At 31.8% G+C, this 21,521-nt stretch overlaps 1 pseudogene; it reads right to left on the bottom strand.

Moving 5' to 3' along the window:
• Nucleotides 1-1,936: 1,936 nt before the first annotated feature.
• On the bottom strand, nt 1,937-10,726 carry LOC124371183 (annotated as a pseudogene).
• Between the last annotated feature and the right edge of the window lie 10,795 nt (nt 10,727-21,521).

Consider the following 21,521-nt stretch of genomic DNA (forward strand, 5'->3'; position numbering starts at 1 on the left):
AATTTTTTCATTTTGAAACCCCACCAAAACTAGAATGGCTGATGATTTACTTCTTTCTTCAGGAAATCTCTTTATCGATTATATGGAAAAATTCAGTTGTGTGCTTATATAATGCAAATTAGCTCTTGGCTATTGGACTATTTTGAATAGGAATATAGTTTCTAGTACTTCTCAAAGATAGCTACTAAGTCCAAATTTGGCTCAGCTTTTAATGTACATAGTTCAAACTTTGATTCTAGATAGCCACTGTAATCAAGTATGTACAACAAATGCAACAGCTTCGTATGAATTGTATTGTATAACACATTATAATTGTATTATAACCACAAAATACAACACTGTTTGTTATCACGTAAAGTCATTCCTGTTTCCAGATACCATCACAGCTGAAGCTGGACTCCGAGGAAGAGAGTGATGTTTTGCAGAGAGAAGAACTGGATGAAAATCGGGTGTACTGTAACACGATGTCTACAGGAACGACCTATATGGAAAGCGTTAAGGTTTTCCTTCAAGATGCCAGAGGTCGTCAGGTCTCTTGTGCACTGTTTAACAAGCGAGTCGGCTTCAAACAGCTGATAGACATCAAGTTGACTGAACCGGCCCGCCTCTATGCAAACATAACCTATAAACTTATTGTGGAGCTGAACAAACGTGGGTGGTATCCCATGGGCACTTATTCAAAACACACCAATGTCAGCGCAGGGGTCCTTTTTACTTTCTGTGTCGGGGACCCGACGGAATCATTCAGGGATTGCATCATTCGCTCGATACTGTTCTCCGAGCCGATGTACAGGAGACGTAGTAGAAATTTCGATCAACCCAGCTTCCAAGAAATCGATTGAAATCTCCAGTTAAATGCATTTAATATATAAAGTTTTTGTAGGGCACAAATTAATCACTGCCTTTTTAAAAATGGAATGCTTTGCTACATTTTATAGATTAATATAATTATTAGTGCTAAATAGTTTGGTAATTATATTTTCGAAGTACATTTTGCAGTCAGAAAATAAAACTATAGTTATAATGAGTATTTTGTGACATGGAAAAATAAGTTATTGTCAAGAATTATTAAATAACTTAACCCTTTATACTCAAGTAGTGGAGCTCCTATACACCTATACCCACTCTTACAATTTACATAAGTATTTAGATAGATGCAGTGCCTGTTTACCGCCATTGTTAATTTTGTTCTGCTACTTCTAGTTTGTTTCAGAACGTCTGATGAATAAAGTTTCATTGTCAAAAAAAACTTTGTAAGTGAAATGTTTTTTGTTTGGTTGCTTGATATAGATAACACTGTCAATCCATGTAGGTGTCCACTCAATAGATGTCCACTTAGGTTCAGATTTATTTGTATTTAAGTTCCAAATATGTCAAGTCTTTTATCTATATATGTCGGTAAAAAGTTTTTCTCCCTCAGTAAGTAAAAATATATACTTAATAACAAAAATGTTTTTTATTTAATATCAATCCTTTCAAATTTTGTAGTTACATAGAAAAAACATTCCCTTCCAGAAATTGAAGGTATAGTTTTTTTTTTCAGAATATTAAATGAAATCAAAATGGGGAAAGAGGATCCAGATAAGTGGACTGGAAAGTGTTTTTTTGGTAAATTTTACATTAATCTTTGAGCTATACTTGGAATAAAAATTATAAAACATTTTTACTAAGAATAAGTAACAGAGCATACAAATAAAAATACTGTGATAATAATTGGTAGAACCTTTTTCCAGACCTTTTTTTCAGTCCACCTTCTCTAGCCACATCTTATAATGAACAAGAAAATATATACTTGTAAAGCAGTATTTTTATGACAAATGTTTCAGAGAACTTTTGTTCTTTGTGCAAAATATCATAATTTGCTGGACAAATGAAATTAAACATACCAGAAGGAACTAGGCTATAAGGTAAAGAATTGGCATAAATAAGACATTAATTAATAATACTTGATATGCCTTTATTACCTACAGTAAAATTATTGTTTGCTGAATTTCCTGTACATTGCAGTCTTCTTATAAGATACAAAAAATGTTTAAATATAAATATAAAGATGATATATTATTGTTTGGTAGCACCACACCGTACTAAAGAGCTGTCCTCTCATCGTACACAATCACGGCTTCATTGTCCACTAGTGAGTCTGTGTCTTTGTGCAGAAACTGGCTCCTAGATTTGCTGAGAGCTATGATTGCCGCCTCGTCATTCCGCATCCGGTTTTTTCGCTTCTTACTGAAGTTAACCTAGAAATATTTTGAAGTGTTGATTCAATTTTACATCGACCCCCCCATCTCCCTTCCTTTATTTTACTACATATATAAAACTAGGCTTAATTCATTTTCTTCATCATAGAATATTATACTGTCAATATTACTGCCAAAAGCGGAAATTGGTCCGTAATTAAACATAATGATCTGTAACATTTTTATATTAGCACAATTATAAAGGTATACACAGTTTCCCAGACCACAGAACTAAATAACAGTATATGGAGAAAAGGTGATGTGTATATCAGACTTTTCAAATACATATATAATTCTATTAAAAATATGATGATGCTTTACTGGTTGTTTTTATATGCACCATATATTTGACCTATAACCCAATTGTGGTGCGTGTTGGTCCATTTCAATTCATGGTTCTCTTCATTGCTTAATTTTTACAAAATATAAAAGTAAAAATCATTTTCAGTAAAATAGAACTAAAGTCTAGTCCAATTTTTTTCATAGAGCAGCCGTGTTTGTTCTAGATTGGTTAAAATCACATTAAATCAAAACATTAAAATGATCACCAAAGATTTGTAAATAAGTAAATGGTGTCACGCTGTTTGGTTTAGCCAATAATTTTGCTGTGGCAGACATTTTCGCTCATTTGTATCCTTACTGGTTAATTCACCCAAATCACGGATAGCAAAATAAAACCAAGACCTAGTAAAATGTTTTGTTAGAGCAGTTGTGTTTGTTTGTGTGTTTGTGTTTCCACATTGCTTAAATTCACATTAAATCAAAAGACTATACATTATCACCAATCATCTGTAAATATGTAACTGGTGATGCTGTCTTATAAGCCTAAAAGAATAGAATATTTAGCAATAAAATTGCTATAATATAAAGTTTAATAATAACCTGATTACTTAGAAAATGTTTGTAGGTATTAATTTCTTTTTCGTGTTTCAACACAAAATTTTGTACAAAACAATCTGGAAAAACCATTGATAAGTCAAAATTAAAACTGAGCATAAAAATTCTAAATAATAATTACTTGGGTAATGTACAAATGGGGTAATCCAATGTTGTTTTGGGGAGTTTTATTTTAAAGATCTCCTGTGTGGCTCATTGCTTCATTTTTAAAAGGATCTTAATTGACAAATATGTAGCGATGACTTCATCATATGTGGTATAAGGCCCTCTGATTTTGGAATAAGTTTTTGTTAAGTTTTTATGATATAAATCAGGAATCTAGTTAATATAGTAATGTCTGAAATTATACAAGGTTGGTTCATGACAGCTGGGTATAGTGGGACGATAGATTTATACTCAGATTGCTAGGTAAGTGACTGTGAGGACTATTTACAACCCCACGTTCACGACGATGTACCCCATCAGGTACACATGATATTACAGAACTACCGCTGGCTGTGTACCCGATCAGGTACTCACCGGGCTTTCTAAAGCACGTTGTGTGCCTAATGGGGTACACGTTGCTAAGCATTTCATTTTTGTGTTTTTATTGTTAGCCTGTCTTGGTGGTTTGTTAAATGTGATACTGTGCTGAAATAAACATCATAAGCTATCGTATACCCCGTTGGGCGCACAATTGCTTAATTTTTAAGGTAAATGAAAATTTTAGGTACAACTTGGGGTACACAGATAAACATTGAAAAAACATATTGAAATAAAAATTTTGTACAAAACTGTGAAGTCTACATACCGTACATTTCTCGTTACTTAAGACGTTTAACGTAAAAAAATTAATTATGTTCATTGCCATTATTATTGAAAAATTCGACAGCAAATAAAAATGTTCGCAAATAAGCCATTGTCATGAATATATTAAGATGTTGAATTATCAATGTAACATTACAATTAAAGTGACCACAGATACAAACTATGTTAAGATTAATTATAATGTGAATTATAAGATTTTGCCTACAGTTGTGAGTCCTGATACATGTCATAGATGCGATTAAAATGTTTTACAACTGCTATGATTTAATTAAAATTATACAATAAAATAATGTATACACACAACGGCAGTAAATATTTAACAATTTAGATATACCTAGGTTAACTCCAATAACCTCAATAATTAATTGGTTTTTACACCATAAATAAATAAAAAAGGTCATACTGCTTAAATGATAACACTGACCTTAGCGTAAAGTTCGGAAAGATCATCAGCCGTCGAGATAGGCCGAGGTCGTGTTCGAACACATGCAGGAAGACTTTGAGTTTTTAACATCACTCCTCCTACACTAGGATACAAGTCTCTTGATCCATATTCGTCTAAAACTATAACACAATTTATGTTTACAATTGGATTAATTAGAATGAATATTCTGTGATAAATAATTGTAACTAATATTTTGATTGTGAATTTAGAACAGTTTTAGAAATAAGTAGTTAATAATATATCCAAAAACGGTTAAAAGGTTTACTGAATTAAGTTTAAACAATGAAAAACCAAAGATAAGGAAAGTATACTTACTACTACTAGAGGCGTACTGAGTTCCCGGGCTGAACTCTGATATGTGCGGGAGAGGGACGGGGAGGGAGCAGGGCTCTGAGTCAGGGAAGACGACCCGGGAAGGGGAGGATTGTCGTCGGCTCGTGACAGGGCCTGGAGTGGGGCACGCTGAGAGACCGAGGCACGTTGCAGTGATCCATAGCCATCAGATGTCTGTTATAGAACCAGTGCTGGGAGGTGACCAGTCGACTGCTGTAGCTCCATTGGCGATATTTGGGCTCCACAAAACACTGCCGAGTGACTGCCAGAAATTACAAACATTATGAATAGCATTGTCACCCACCTTAGTGTGTAATGTAAAACCTAACAATAACTTTTCACACATTTAAATTTATATTCATGTAAATCTAGTAAATACAGAGGTGCTATGTCTTTACCCAAAATGAATTTAGTGTATATGTACGGAATCTCTGTCAATAAGAGAACTTGTGGTAATAGAACCAGTTACTATCAAATAAATCATAAAATTATTATTCATATCAAATTACCTCTTTGATTGGTAAGATGTTCAATTGTAATGATGCTCTAAAGAGTAAGTTTTTCATTGATTACTTTAACATTATTGGCTTTCGTAAAACAGAACTAATAAATGAAAATAATCCTATATATTTGTCAATGTAAAATGGAATTATGCAAAAATCAAACATATTTACTCCAATAATATATTTTAATAGTACAAAGAAAGTATTAATGTTTTACTTTTTTACAAATTTGCTGAGGTATAACAAAATGTAATAAGTTTTGGTTCAATAAAATAAATGTACACTGCCAACCTGCAATATCCAGTGGATTAAAATATTACAGATATACAACTGTATCATCTGGGTTTGGTTAACCTGTTTTCATTAAATTATAGTTTTTATTTTCCTTTAACTATTTACATGTTCAAGTTCATTTTATAATAATTTGATTGTTTTACTCAAGTAAAATTAATGAAAAAAGTTGAAGTTTAACACCTCACTATATATTTTTTTTCTTATGTTAGTGCCTGGATACTTATTTTTATTTAGTTTCAATTGAGCCCTTAGTTTTTATTGTAGGACTGTTATCCTTCAGTTTTTATTCATGTAATTGTAAAAATTAAAAGATTTTTCATTATAAACTTTATTAGTAGAATAACATAATCACCTGGGCAATACTGGGACTACACTTCTTGGAGGCACAGTTTCTCCATCCATCCTTACACCTGAAAACAATAACGTATTTTCAGCAGACTAAAAAGTTTTCAAACATTAACATTATTATCTAGAATCCTATTTCACACTTGGTTGGACTCCTGCCATTGTGGTCCACATTATGAGTTAAGCCCAACTGCAAATGTCATACGCTCACTCCGTCACCAACATTTTTTTTCTCTTAGGACAAGAACCTTATAAATTGCACTTACTCCAATAAGACCCTTAGCGCTGCTTCGGGAGTGACAGGATATTCAGGATGGGTAAGTTTGGGGGGTAGGGGCCGCCTCGTATCGAGATCTATGAGGAAGGATTAGGGCACTAATCTCAAGTCATGTCCCCTCGGAAGAAGGGGAGGCCAGCTCTGAACCAGCTTCTCCAGTCAAAGGAGGCAGGGGGTGGCACACCCTTGTTGAGGCTAGCAAGAACCTCTGATACATAGGGAACGAACCCCACCAACTCCAACAGTCATCTCCCGCAATAGACTAGACTTATCGAATTACCCTTGCACCCCAGAGTCTCAACATGTACGGTTAGTGATGTAGAGATCATAGGGTTGCCCAGATTTAAGTGACACATCAGTTTTTTGCTGTGCCCAGTGGTAGGTCAACTGAAAGGTATAAACCAGCCACAAGTGATCCCTGTTGAGTGCCAACACCAACACAGAAGCAAAGGTTATGATCAGATTGCCTTCTCTGGGGAAGACATTCTGTAGAACCAAATTTGAAAAACTATTATTTTTGGCAAAACTGTGGAAAGTGTGCTTTTTAATAATACATAAGATTAGTAAAATTGACCAGTGAGATAGATTTAGCTGTTTACAGGAATCTAAAACTTAATTATTAGTGCAGTACATAATTAACTTTATCCCTTAAAATCAGTTTTCATAAAAATATTAGTAATGATATTTTTAGTTCTAGAGAAAAATGGTTGTAACAAAGATCAACTCTGCAATTATAAACAAAAAAGTCTCGTTGTTTTTACTGTAAAAACGTTTTCTTAGAACAATTTGAAATAAAATAATTACGGACTATAAAGAAATTTAACAATACGGTTTTTATTTCATTAATATACATATACCTATTCTGTTCTGTAAGTAAAGAAAAGCAAAAAGGGATTTTAAAATATAGGTTAAGAAATAAAATGTTTAGTTTTTCTTCTTTCTCATTATATATATGTCTCCAAAACTGAAATTCAGATAAATTTATAATGCTATACTTTACTGTTGACCAAAAACAAAAAATACTTTTATTAACTTCTAAATGGCAAACTCAAAACAAATTTTATCTAATACAACATATTTTTTATTTTCAACTGTACATATAACTTTAAAAATATATCCAATATGAAAAAGTCAAAATAAAAGACAATTTGCAAATAACTCACTAAAAGCCAGTACTAATTGACCTGCTAGACACAAATCACATGGTACGAGGATAAATGTACCATTAGTCTTCCAATTATAAATATGACCATTGTTACTTTAGGCTCTTTTCTGAGACTGGGTTTGCTTAGACCCTCAGTTGTGTTATAACAGTAATATATAAATATTGTTTAATGTCACCTTTAATATTAAGGTAATTCATTTAGAGCCAGAATGGATCTCAAAAGTGATGTAATCAATTTACTCAATATTATTATTTTTATTATGTTAACGTGAATTATATACTATTCTTTTCAAGTTTCAAAATGATTGATCTATATGTCATACTTTGCTCTTTGGATATATGAATGATCTTAATTTTAAAATACTCTTCGTAAACATTACTTTTATAAACAAACTTCCATCTATAACTTAACAAAAATAAAGTTAAACATCCACTACATCCCCTCCTCCGTCTTAAATTGTTGTTATTTCAAAGAATGTAACACATCAGTATTCAGTTTAAAACAGAGATATTTACAAGATTAAGCACCCAACAGTAACAAAGTTCCAGTACAAGAGAGTTGATAGAAAACTGTGTTTGAGAGGAAATTGCCAATCAAATATCTGATTGCAAGGTTAATTGGAATCAGATCAATACAGATACAAGCAATGTAGCCGTCTGTTAGCGCTCGTGTATCGTGAACAACATCAATAATTCTTCTCCTCCAATATGGCTTTAAAATTCTGAAACACTAGAATAATACAGATTTATCGACAAAATATGATTCAAAGGTCACGCAATGTCAGAAGTTTAGAATACAAATATTAAACAGTCTTCTTTTGTACAATACTATCCCCTAAAGTAATTTTGTATAGTGCAACTCCAACTATTCAAACCCTGGTCTATTTAATAGAAAATATCCAGCATGTGATAAGATAATAGAACATTTTTATTGGGAAAAGACATTATTATCAATCACCTGTTAATATTAAGCTCCACTCTTTTTAATCATGAATATCTTTGACCTATACAGGTTTTAAGTCCTAAAACATAATATGAAGCATGCTAAACAAGGAAAGGATCCTGTAATCTTTTTAAATAATGAGGAGTGAGATGCTTTAAAGTGAAATAGACAAGAAAATTGAATAAAACACATAGAAAGAAAACTGTAAATATATGACAATAGCTGTTCCGTGATAAAACTAGCCATGTTTTTTGTATTCAATAATAGCATTACAACGAATAATACAAACAGGCTTCCAAATCACACAACATATAAATACTAGCAGTGATTTAGCTTATCACTAGTGAATGAGGTAAGTAAACTTACTGTAGTCTTTACTCCGAGCTCCACAGCAATGCCACATCACAATAGCGAGCACCAGCAGCAGGACCAGTCCCCCACCCAAGAACAGGGGTATCAGCACCGGCCAATAGCGTGAGGGCACTCGCAACTGTGTCTCCCAGCTGCCCGAGGGCATACTGTTGTTACCCTGTAATGACACACACTTTCTGTAGTCTCTGTTGTAATAAGCAGATGATACATAGCAGACACTACCAGCAGCAGGACCATGGAAAACATTTTCATAAACTATAATGATATATTTTTATATACAAACGTTATCTGGAACCATCTTACGTCTGAGCCTGTGTTATTATTCATATTATTTATCACAGTTTGAAATTCACAGTCAGAATTTTTATTTGAATTTGAATTTCTCCACCCCAACCATGCCATTTTATTGAGTTTGATTTGTCTTAATTTTTCAATTTGTTATGGAAATCTGACCAAATTTTGACTGATGCAATTGATGTGAGTGTAATGTAATGTACATGATATTCCAAACTACGGACATGGTATTCTTTCCCATCCAAAAGAACTTATATTTTGGTTTTTGAATGGCAGAATGCAATCTGACATTGTCATGCAGCAATAAAACTTCATGTTAGGCCATGTGATATTTTGTATTGCACATCGATGTTTAATGTTAAAACCGTAATCACTGCGTTACATTGTCTCGTGCTGCTTAAGGCTTGCCGCACACTGGAGGAACAAACTGTCGAAAGCAAGTGTCAAGAGTCATTTGTTCCTACAATTTTGTGGGGATAGCAACTTCTCCATGCATTCTGAGGACCGTTGTACAAGGAGGGAGCCCTGTGTCAAGCTGTCTTGCAACATCACGAGTTACTTGAAACATAATCTTAACATCAATCACATGCCTAACCCAAATTTTATGTTTCACAACAACCATCTGAAACAAAAGGTGAGCAAATCTAACTTAACCTTTTTTTCTTCTTCTAAGGGGTGGCCTATTGCCATGCACTTAAACCTCAAGGGCCTTTTGCGCTCCCTAGAAGTGTATCATGAGGCCAACCAATTTATGGTTTCAGCAGGTCTACAAACCGCCAAAAATAATCTGGTCCTCTTCGGTAAATTCAGCACTCTTGTCCGGATTACCAAAGATCCCTTGCTTGTGTAGTGCTTCCTTGCTATAAACAGATCTTCTCTGACAGTGCCGATTCTGTGAAGATTCTTCCTCAAGTGACCATGTCCCTTAATCATACTCATAACCCGAGGAAACACATAACCTAGTCTTCCTTTAGTCATGTGTATCGTACATTTGTTTGTTTGTGTTTTGAATCACGTGTTTCCCTCACAATTTCAACAGAAGTTATTGACGAATTGGTATATTAAAGTTGACTGTAAAACACACATACATAAGATCTATTTACTACCCATAATCGAACATTTTCGACAAACCGCCATAAGCACAATATAATATTAATCTTCAACACTCATGTTTTACGCTCAAGTTTGAGCTTTGGAGTCAAAATGTGTCTTTGTAGCATAGTATTACACACTGAAGGAGCAGTCTGTAAAAATGTTTCTGAAAAAATGACCCACAACACTTGCGACAGTTTCCTTCCAGTATATGTCCAGCCTAAGAAATCAAAGATGCATGACACTGCCAGATCTCATTCTTCAATTTCAATAAAAAATCTGGTAAGATTTTCTGGATGTAAACATATTGACAATCCACCATAAAGTCCACACTTGATTCAGGGTGGTTTTCACTTGTTACCTGAAACCTAAAGAAGCTTCTGGACAGTAAAAACTTTGTCACAGAAGGCAAGGCAAAAGAAGAAGTTGTAAAACAGCAACCTTCTACAATTTCAGCATACATAAAGTTGTAACACTCTTTGACAAATTTGCATAAAAAAATGGAACTTGTATATAAATATTGACAAAGGTGTAAGAAAAATACAAAAAGAGGTTTTCTGAAACACTATATGAGGATTTATTTTACAGAGAACATCAAAACTTGCTTTATTAATGACTCTCGTACATAAGATAAAACATTGGAAGCGTCTAACTACAACCTCGTGAATGCTGTTCATAATACATACCTGAGGCCACATTTTTGCTGTCATTGTGACAGACTGTTGTTGAAATATTCTTTCTGGGTTCGTTCCCATTTTCGTTTCCGGCCTCCCATCTGGAACATGGAAATAGTAACTGTAGTTTAATATGCCGTTTTATGTAATTATGGAACTCTGTCAGGTTTACTACTCTTGTAAGAGTCAAATCTATTTCTTTATTTTAATGTTATTAACATGTCAAGAATGATATTGCAATAGAAAAGAATTTCAAAGCATTCAGTCTCATCATAGAAAACCTATTTTGCTCTAACACTGTATTTTGCCCTAGACCAGTAGTCCCTAAACTATGAAGGTTTCAACCATCTTGCGGTGGGTTTCAATAGTATTTCTTATATATGTTATTATATTATTAATCTATTGAAAAATATATTATATTTTAATGGAAAAGACATTTTTTATATACTTCCACATTAAATTTATTAAAAAGGCACTTTCGCCAGTTAAGACATCATCAGTTTATATATTAGAATATATTACTTCAATATTGACAACAGCTAAATACTCAAATCTTGCTTTTTTGGAATTTAGTTTCTCATGCTATTTTTAACAATCATGGGTTCACCACAATATGGTTAGATATTGGAATCATAAGAAAAAAAAAACAGTCTATCAAGCTATCAAGCCCCTAAGTTAGATGACAAATTCGTCAAAATCTGGAGTAATGTTCGTATGAAGAGATCCAAAAGAATTTGATGGCGAAGAAGCTCAAAATGAACTCTTTTTAATAATTACGTTGAATTAACCTTCCCACCACAGGTGCGTTATGTGTATAAAACTGCTTATGTCTAAAACACCATAGTGCACTCAATGTACACCTGATGAGACAATGAGAACATCTCTTCCCTTAAATTACATTATATTTTGTAGTCCAGATGTCGAAACGATGTAGAGTTCATTTTGAGCTTCTTTGTCACCAATTTTTGTTATCTCTTCAGACGAATATGAATCCAACCAGATTAGAGAAGTCAAGTCTGAGAGGATACAGATTTCAGACGCTACACTAGAAGGAAGGTGAACTGGAGCTAAACTCAACATCCACATATAAAATATGAAATACTGGTTTGGGAGGGGAGGGACAATTTGCACATTAGGATACAGTCTGCAGAGTGTGTTAGCCCTACTAAGGCATGATGAAATGATATTCTCAGGAATTCAACCTATCTATCTACCTACCTTCCCACAGATTTTCAAGGAGAAAGACATCATATACAGGAGAAAAGTTCTTTCATGCACTATTAACTGATTGATCTTAGAATAGAGAAAAGGCTTGTTTATTATCATTTTTTTTTTTTGAAACCATTGATGAATTTTTGTTTAGAAATTTTACATAATTAAACAAATTTAAATATTGTATCAATTGCAGTATTATGGTGCTCTTTTTTTAACTTGATGTTCATGAAATAAATAGAATTTAAATCATTATGTGTTCTTCGATTTTGCGTTATTTTGTATTGGATTAAGTCAACAAAATTCTGTGAGTTTAATTTTTTACAACAATAACTTACGATATTAGACTGTGAATTTTGATATGAGGTACGTTCAGAAATTAAGTGCTGTTTTACTATAATGTCACTGCATCCACACTGGCTCTGTTGTGGTTGATTAGTCTCGTGTTTGTACTTACTGCTGTCACTGTTTAAAATTTGATGATGTCGGCAGAGAGTATGAGATCTGGTCTGTTATTTGGCTCGACATTATCCATCCCACTGTAGGCCTAATGCTTAATAACAGAAATACAATCTTCAACCTTGACAATTGCATTAAACAAAATATTCCATTTAGTATATTAAATTCCCACAAAACCAAAATCAATAATATACTTAAATAGTTTTTGTTTTTATGTTTACTTTTTAAATGTACAAAAATAACAAAATTTATTGTTTTTTTTAAAAAATGTTTTTTAAACTATTTCCCCTCGGAACAATATTTTAAGAATTTGACATGACAGGTCTGGTGACGTACACTGCTGAAAATTGTGGTTTTTATTTTAGTAGCAGTGCTACCAACCCGACTTGAGAACAGATTTCAAACTAAACAACTCTAAGTTCGCACAGAAATGGTAGTGGCCAGCATTGCATACCACCTGACTATAAAGGGTAAATAAGTCTGTTAACTTGTTTCATAAAAAAAACTGTTTCATTAGCTAAAACCATAGCTCAACGATTCAAATTGTATACATAATATCTTGATCAAGGTAGCTAACCCTTGTATTAAAGCATTTTAACTGAATCTATCCAAGGAGTTTATGTTCAGAGACATTATGGAATATCGATATAATGGCTTGTCTGTATTAAAAAAAAAACATAATTCAGTTTGTTTATTTGTTACATGTTAAATAAATCCAAGCTCATAATACCATTTAGGAGTATAACAGCATATATATGCTGGAGAAACTCTTGTGACTTTTCCTTGCTGAAATCTATACACTGATATCTGTAGCCGATAAGTCTTGTTGATTTTTTCGCAACTCAGTGATAAAACTATGACAAAATAAACACACAACTGCTACAGGCATACTTCAACATGACCCACAACCAAGGCCACTTAAGCTTCCATTTAGTCCACAGTGAATCTGCAGATAATAGTGTACTAAAATGTAACGTAAGATGTCAATACAAACATTATGTTACACAATTGCAATTTAACACCAATTAATTTTGAAGTAATTTTTTTAACATTAATTGACAATTGTTTCTTGATTGTAAATATTCCATAAAATTACTCCCGTTATTAAGTCTATGGGGAATAATTCACTTACATAAATGTTAAAAATAGATCACTTATACTTGAATTTGAACTGTTATACCTAGTATATTAGACGATAGCTGAAAGTTACCCATCATTAATTTACACTCAAAACACAATGTATAGTTATGGTTCAGTAAGGTTTGACTCTTTATTAAGAAATTTATATTTTAAAAATAAAGATTGATATTATTACCTCCAAATTATGAAATACTATAATTTTTAAGTAGCTGGTCATGTTTTTATTACATAATGATCTTGTAGGACATAATGTCCCCGTCAAATACTAAATTTAAAATTCAAATTAAAAAGATTTGCAAGTTTCTCAAATTTTTAACACTGGCAACATAGTTCCAGTTAACTCCATATGTTTTCTAGAAATCAATGTGAGTTGATTGTGATCTAGTCTGTCTGCTGAAAAGGACATTGTCTCAGATTCTAGGAAATGTTCTGATTTGTTTAAGGGTGGTGAGAGACACAGGATGACTGGTATCTTGACTGCACTGTATTGTTAATATGGTCAGTAAAACTGGAATGACTCCTTGTCTTGTGATTAATAAACTGGTTTCATGGTCATTTAACATTAAAACAACTTATTCTCCATAACAAATTATATTGTAAAGCAAGGTTATACATTAGACAGGTTAATTACACTATTTTTACATTTTATTCATATACTCCTACCTCTATCTTCAGGTTCAATAAATTTTAAACGGACATAAATGACAAGAACAAGACAAAAATTACAGAATTATAATTCGTACAGTGATAAATTATACATATAAAGGGCAAACTGCTAATTAACCTCATTAACATTTTTTTACCATTGTTATACATTTTTATTATTGTTATTGACAAATAAAGATTGTCTATTGTCTAACTGTGATGAAAGTACCTTAATGATTTGTTTTTTTTTTTTTTTAATATTTTATGTGTTTTTAACTTTGTGTTTTATTTATAAATGTTGTTTAAGTAATAATTTTAATTGTTTGAATTTTAAGCGTTAGTATTGAAGGTTTTTAGTCACACTGTTGGTACTTAATTGTTTTTCTTTCCATTTTGTGTATTTCTATTTGATAAATTGTGTATTTTATTTGATCACTTTTTAGTTTTGAACACTAGAATAATGTCTATCTTCAGATCACAAATACATGAACCACTTAAAGGAAAATAATTGTACTTCTAAAATGTACTAAAATTGTACTTCTAAAATAAAGGTACCTACTTAATTATTTTCTTCCCGTTTTGTGTATTTCTATTTGATAAATTATGTATTTATTTTATCACTTTTTAATTTTTAACACTAGAATAATGTCTATCTTCAGATGACAAATACATGAACCACATGTTTACTATGTTCATGACAATGTCTATTGTACACTTGTGTATTTAATGACAATGAAGCTTCTTCGTTCTAGATTATATGTAATCTCTAAGTTTTCTGGTTTAGAATCATAAAAAATGTCAACCAAATTTGATGACCTTAATTTAATTAACTATGTTTTACACAAAATTTCAAATAATTATTACTGGAGAGATTATTAAAACTGCCTCCATATTTGCTCACTGTACAATAATATTCAAAAATATAATTTTAGATAAAATGAGATAGAGAGAGTTTTCCAAACAAAAACTAAATTGAAGAGAACACAATAGACCTCAATCTCCAACTCTCTGTCTTCTATTCACATTTGTGTTTTCCCACTCCCAAGGAAACTGACCAGGTACAATTAGAGCTGACATAATTAGCTAGCTGATGTAACGACTACTGATTATCATTTCTTTGCCTACTCCCATGTACATGCATGTGACATTTCCTCAACTTTTCCTCCTTTCGTTTCAAGCCCTTGAAGGATTCTATGTTATAAACATTGAAATTTAAGTCAATGCTTAGTACTAGTATTACTGTTAAAGCTAATGGTACCTTATAAAAAATCCCAAAATTATCATTATATATCATTTTAAATAAATAAACAATAACAGTGAATAACACACATATGGATAAATCCTGAGAAAAGGTCAATTTTCGATAATATTAAATAAAGCCCACGTGCAAATAAGTTGTAGTCATGCCAAAACTGAACCAACAATTAAAACCTATGTTACTAAGCCAATAAATACGTTAATAACAATAAGTTTATAAGAAAACGACTATCAAACAAATTTTTAAACAAGAACCTCTTAAATTTTTGTTTCACTGTTGTTTGTTGTATCTTTGAGCCATTATTAATTTAGCATATATTCTGTTATTATACTCTTATTTATATTTTCACTGTTACACATTTGTTTGTTAATTAATTTTTTTAAAGTTTATACTCTGTTATGTTACTCATAATTATATCTTTCACTTTTGTATTTCTGCTTGTTATTCCATTATGTTGTTAATTTTCTTTATATATAGTTTATACTCTGTTATGATTGTAAGCATTCTTCTTCTTCTTTCTTTAATATTATGCATATTTACATTAGCATTATGTTGCATATGTGTCAGAGCTAGAACCCTTGTTTTGTATTATCTGTATTCTTTTTCTTTTGATTGCCTGTACTAGCATTATGTAAATTTTACATTGTTTTCATAATGGTTGTTCGTTGTAAAAAATAAAAATAAAAAACTATTTAAAACCTGAATAATCATATTAATACAATACTGGTTAATTTTATTATGCAGTTAGAAAACTCTTGTTCAAGTTATCTTTGATACAGGATGAATATAAAATAAGGATACCCCATATTAACTTATTAACAACCGTATCTCAAAAATCAAACCAAGTATCCATAGGGTAAAAACAGTACCTTTCATACAATATTACAATATTGCTCCTGCCCCAAAATACCAAATTTTAAGCCCAACTTAAAAAAGTTAAATGGAAACCCCATCCAGGTGCACATTGTATTAAAGGTTTTTTTGAATGAAAATTGACAGTGAAACTTATTAGACGTTGCTATCATTACTATTGCTAGACATTTCATGTTGGCTTGAAGGAAATGAATTTAAGTTAATGTATAAAATAACATTTAATTTATAATTTTGTATGATAAAATAATCACTTTTGTAATATTTAAGTGTTGAAATTTACAAAGCAAAAATGTATTCATTTGCAATAAAGTAAGTGTTCAGAGCACCAACAAATCTGTAAATATTTACTTCAACCACAACACATTTATTTGTTGTTTTTCAAAAGGAAAATCCCTAGCATTGAATACAGAATGGGCTGACGTGATGCCTCTAGACATTAGTGCTGCCCCAAGCTGATAGCAGCAAACAAAAAACTTTCCTCGAGAAAGTAACTATCAGTAAAGTTTCGAACTTGTACAGGGCTTAATCACAAACCCTTGAATCCCCTTGGATTGTTGAACTTTATAGGACATAAACTAAATTTAAAATGTCATTAATTTATGTACAATATATGATATTGTTTTCTATAAGAAATTATTAAAATTGGATTTAGTTCGTTCGTGGCTTAAGTAAATACCATAAAAACATGTCATTAGAACATAACGAAGGTTATGACTGATACATTAGGCTCTACTTAATCTAATACATGGTACGTAATAGCTGTACTAAGCCTCTAACAAAAAAACAGGTGACTACTTCTCCTGCCTTGAAAACTGTGGAATACAATACCAATGGTCAGTGACCATATTTCTATTAATGGAAATCGGAAAAAACATAGTTTAGTTGGTAACGGATGTGTCAGTTTGCATTGGGTGAGAACTGGAAATCCAAATTTGGTCAGTATGAAGGAGGCTTTCCAGGGTGAACCATGGGGATCCACTTCCAGAAAACTTTAAGAATACAAGCTTTCATAAATACTTTTGTGTACAGGTTTCGTTTACAGGAAACAGACTGGGAATAACTATATGGTTCTGTAATTTAATTATCTTATTTTTAGTTCTAATTAAGAGGATAGTTTTAGGTAAGGGTGTACTGAAATAAGAGTTTTCTGTATCATCCGACTTCATTTTTAGCAACATGGATACAAATATGTCTGTCACCAAAAGAGAGGTAATAGACTGGAACAAGGCAGTATAAGCAATATTTAAACATTGTGCCAATGTAGCCAGTACTGGAATTTTCATTGTTAAGACCCCACTTAAGATTGTAGGACTCCCTTTGTTTCCACAAGATATCTTGAGCTATTGATTAGTGACTTTGTTAAGCATCAGTAGACCTTAATTAGTAACAACCCTAACCCCTACTCATTCACTATAACACTTTTTACATTCATTCTCCATTAGTATTAGTCTTAAATTATGTATGTAAACACCACATGCCTGCAACTAGACAGTATTCTTTATTCAAATATTGATTGAAAGCAGTTAGCGTCATAGTTACATAAGAATAAGAACTTTATTTTGCCAGAAAATATTTCATATGAATACATTGGCAGGTTACAATAATTATTATACCAGAGAATAAAAACACTAAAAGTCATTCATAGTCCAAGCCTTGTCAATATATTCTTCCACAGAATAAAACAATATACAAGTACATGTCAAGTTACAAAGCTGTATCAAAAACTCCGGAGCGAATTCTTTTATGGAGTAGAAAGCACGATGTATCAAGACAGATGGTGCAGTGCAAGTGTTTCTCAGTTGGTATTGATAAAGTTTGTCACATTTAGCCAGTTGTTCTTTTATTGCGATCATAACAGTTTTCTGAATTTAGAGTGACACGATTACTAGGAATTGCGAGTCTTGAAGGTCTCTCTGCAACTGTTGAGTTGGTTCAATCCTACAGATATTCTCACTGTTTTTTTTTAAGGACTCGAAAACATCTGAGGTTCCATCCCATAACACTAAACCATACCTCATATGGGATTAAAAAAATACATAGTATGGATATCTTGTTGTTGTTTTGTCAGCTGAAGATTAGATGTTTGAATTGCAAACAGATTGGAACTCGTTTTTTAAAACGTTTGTCCACATGAGGTGTCCAGGAAAATTTCTTGGCAAGAATAACACCTAAAGACTTTACTTCGTCATACATCACCACTTCAGGTTTATGTGGCAGATATTTAAATTGTCTTCCAAGTGGTAGTTGATCAGTTTTGGTGGTGTTTACTATGGTCATTGTTGTGACAGTACTGCTATATTGGGGGATGTGTAAGATGAGATAGCCAGACTCTCAATTAAAGTTTCATTAAACACTAGAGTTGTGTCGCTAGCGTACATTGTAAATAAGCAAGCATCTCCCATGAATTGGACTCATTAGTGAATGGAATAAAAAGCATTCAATCCAAAATCAAAGTCAAGGCATGAACGACTTCAAAAAGTTTAAATAAAATACTTCCATTTGATAGATTTTTTTTGAGGAGTTCAAAACGTACATTTTCACAAAATTACACTCTTAGTATTTTAGTTGTTTGAAATTATATAAAACATAACAGATATTAAATAATTAACTGTATGCAATTTAACCTTTACTTGATTTAATAATAAATTTGTTGACGTTTTTAATTTAAATCTCATGTTAAGATGCATTTTTCTCCAATAGCAGTTTAAAAAAAATGAATTTACCTTCATAAATACAATAATATATAATAACTAGATGAGTTATTAACAAGATTTTTACTAAATCAATCTCACTATTGGAGGGCATTGAATTCAATTATTACAACATACTAATTAATCTAGTTCGCTGGTATTCAAGTAACCTCGATTATGCTAAACTTATTTTCAAAATATTATTATGATTTTTAAGAAGCATGTGACTTTATTCTCTTTTTGTTTATACTCAACTTACGGGTATGTCGGAATACACATTATAATAAACACAACTGACACAGTAGAATGCTTAACTAGTTGCCGTTGTAAAGACAGTTGAGGAAAATAATAAACCAGTACCGCTACAAAACTTATTGGAGTGTAAATTCAGCTAGTTATCCAACACATAGAATTGCTATCTATAGAATATTTACAAACGTGTTTGAGAAAACTAAAGAAAACCTGTTTTTAAAACATTCAGTAATGATACTAATGATGTCTAATGGACATTATTGGAACTATTAGGAGGTAAAATTAAAAGCACATGGCTTTTGTGACCTAAGCTCATCACCATACCACTAGGTCCAGCTAACTGCATGACAAGATATTTCGTCAATAATCCACAATGGCATGATAAGATTAAATGAACACTTTAAATAAGTGGACTAATGATGTATTAAGAATGAACTCCAATTGCCAACACAACTGATCTAGCTGTAAAACAATAGTATTATGATTACTGTATCATTTTGGTTTTAAATGATACAGTAGACTAACACCGGCTGCAGTATAATAAGTGGCTACCAAGACAATTAAATCAACTTAATATCTAATTATTGAATATAAAATCATTTGACCTATAAATATTAATTCATAATTAAGAATTGCCAGCTGTTTTATTTTACATAATAACAATATTGTATACAATCTTAAAAGCCTATAACATAATTCAGTTAATTTACATTATTTTTCCAAATTAATTCAAATAAAGTAAAATCATGTGTAAGGTAATGGCCGGCCACAATTACAATGGCAATGTAAATGTGTAAATGTGTTATTTGTGTCAGACATGTTAATCCTTCCATATATTAAAAAGTAAGTAAATGTTACACTGTTTTGTTAATTACATTTTATGAATTTACACACACCATAGTTTTTTATTCATTATTAATTTCTAAGATGTAAAAAGAGCTGAACTAGCCTATAAAGTTGTATTTGAAATACGTATAACATAATTTGGTTTAAGTAGTTTAATTGTGGTGGCTGCTTATTATACTGCAGCCAAACACCACCTGATGTTTAATAAGACCTAAAAAAAACCCATGAGATGATACTGTTGTTATTCCACTGAGCTAGGTCAAATACATAATACATTCTGATCACTTCTTTTTCTTTTGGGAATTAAGTCTTTCAGTGGTATGATAAAAACTTAGCCTATCTTATGCATAATTAAACCAGGGCATAACTGTATTTGAATAAAACTTGTGTAATCGCTATTAGCATTTGACCGATTAAGAATATAAATGTTGGTATCCATATATCGCTGCTTGGCCACAACCCTTTGAGCACCATAGCCAATGGAATGATCCTAGAGGATATTAAGCAACACTACAGTCATACTTATAACATCAGCCAGCAGCACTGCAACTGTTTAAAAGTGTTAATAGGCTAACCCTAAAATCTGAGTATATTTTCCTAGTACAGCCATCGGTGTTTAGAGTTTTTATACCAAACAGTTAAGTTAAATGAAGCCTTATATTATTGAACAATCAACATTTCGGAGGTGTATTGTATATACAGAAAAACTTATATCAGCCATAACTTATAAAATTTGGAACACTAACATAACACTAAAGCTGTTACTTCAGATTTGTTTCTTAAGGTTAAAGAATTTGTCTTATTGAGACAGACTATTTACTCAATAAAATTAATAAGTTATTATAACTAAATACAATTACACACTAAATAAAACATAAATGAAACTTACTTCACCACCTGATACGTAACATCGATTAGTGTCCTAAGAAATGAGAGCTCTATTACACATTCACATTACAATTGTACACAACAACTAAATTAGACAGAAAATGACACTTGACTGAAAATGACAGTTCAGTCATAGCAAAGAACGACAGCTGACTGACGGACAGGACGATCTACGAGTAAAACTCACTTTTTCACCTTGTAATTAGGCAAGCTCCAAAACGACGAATACGTACAGCAACAATCTGCACTTGTATGACGACAACAACGCCTCAGGATCAGTTTTGAGAAAGAAGCGCCAAATAAATATAGTATATTAATGTTGACTATTTATAGATAAAAAGATTTATGATACCGAGTTTAACTGTTTGTATTAAATTTACCGTTTATCATCTATCGATTTCATAAAATGTACATTCCAATATTCTTTGGGAGCATATATTTACTATTGTTTTGTAGTATGAATGTAAAAAATATCATCATCCAAATACAAGAAGAATTGCAATCTGTTGTGTCAATTCACGATGATTATTAATATTAAATAAAGAAATTTAATGAGTACCTTCAACAAAAACTGTAA

This window comes from Homalodisca vitripennis, unplaced genomic scaffold (genome assembly GCF_021130785.1).
Source record: "Homalodisca vitripennis isolate AUS2020 unplaced genomic scaffold, UT_GWSS_2.1 ScUCBcl_1000;HRSCAF=4057, whole genome shotgun sequence".
Classification (NCBI taxonomy): Eukaryota; Metazoa; Arthropoda; class Insecta; order Hemiptera; family Cicadellidae; genus Homalodisca; species Homalodisca vitripennis.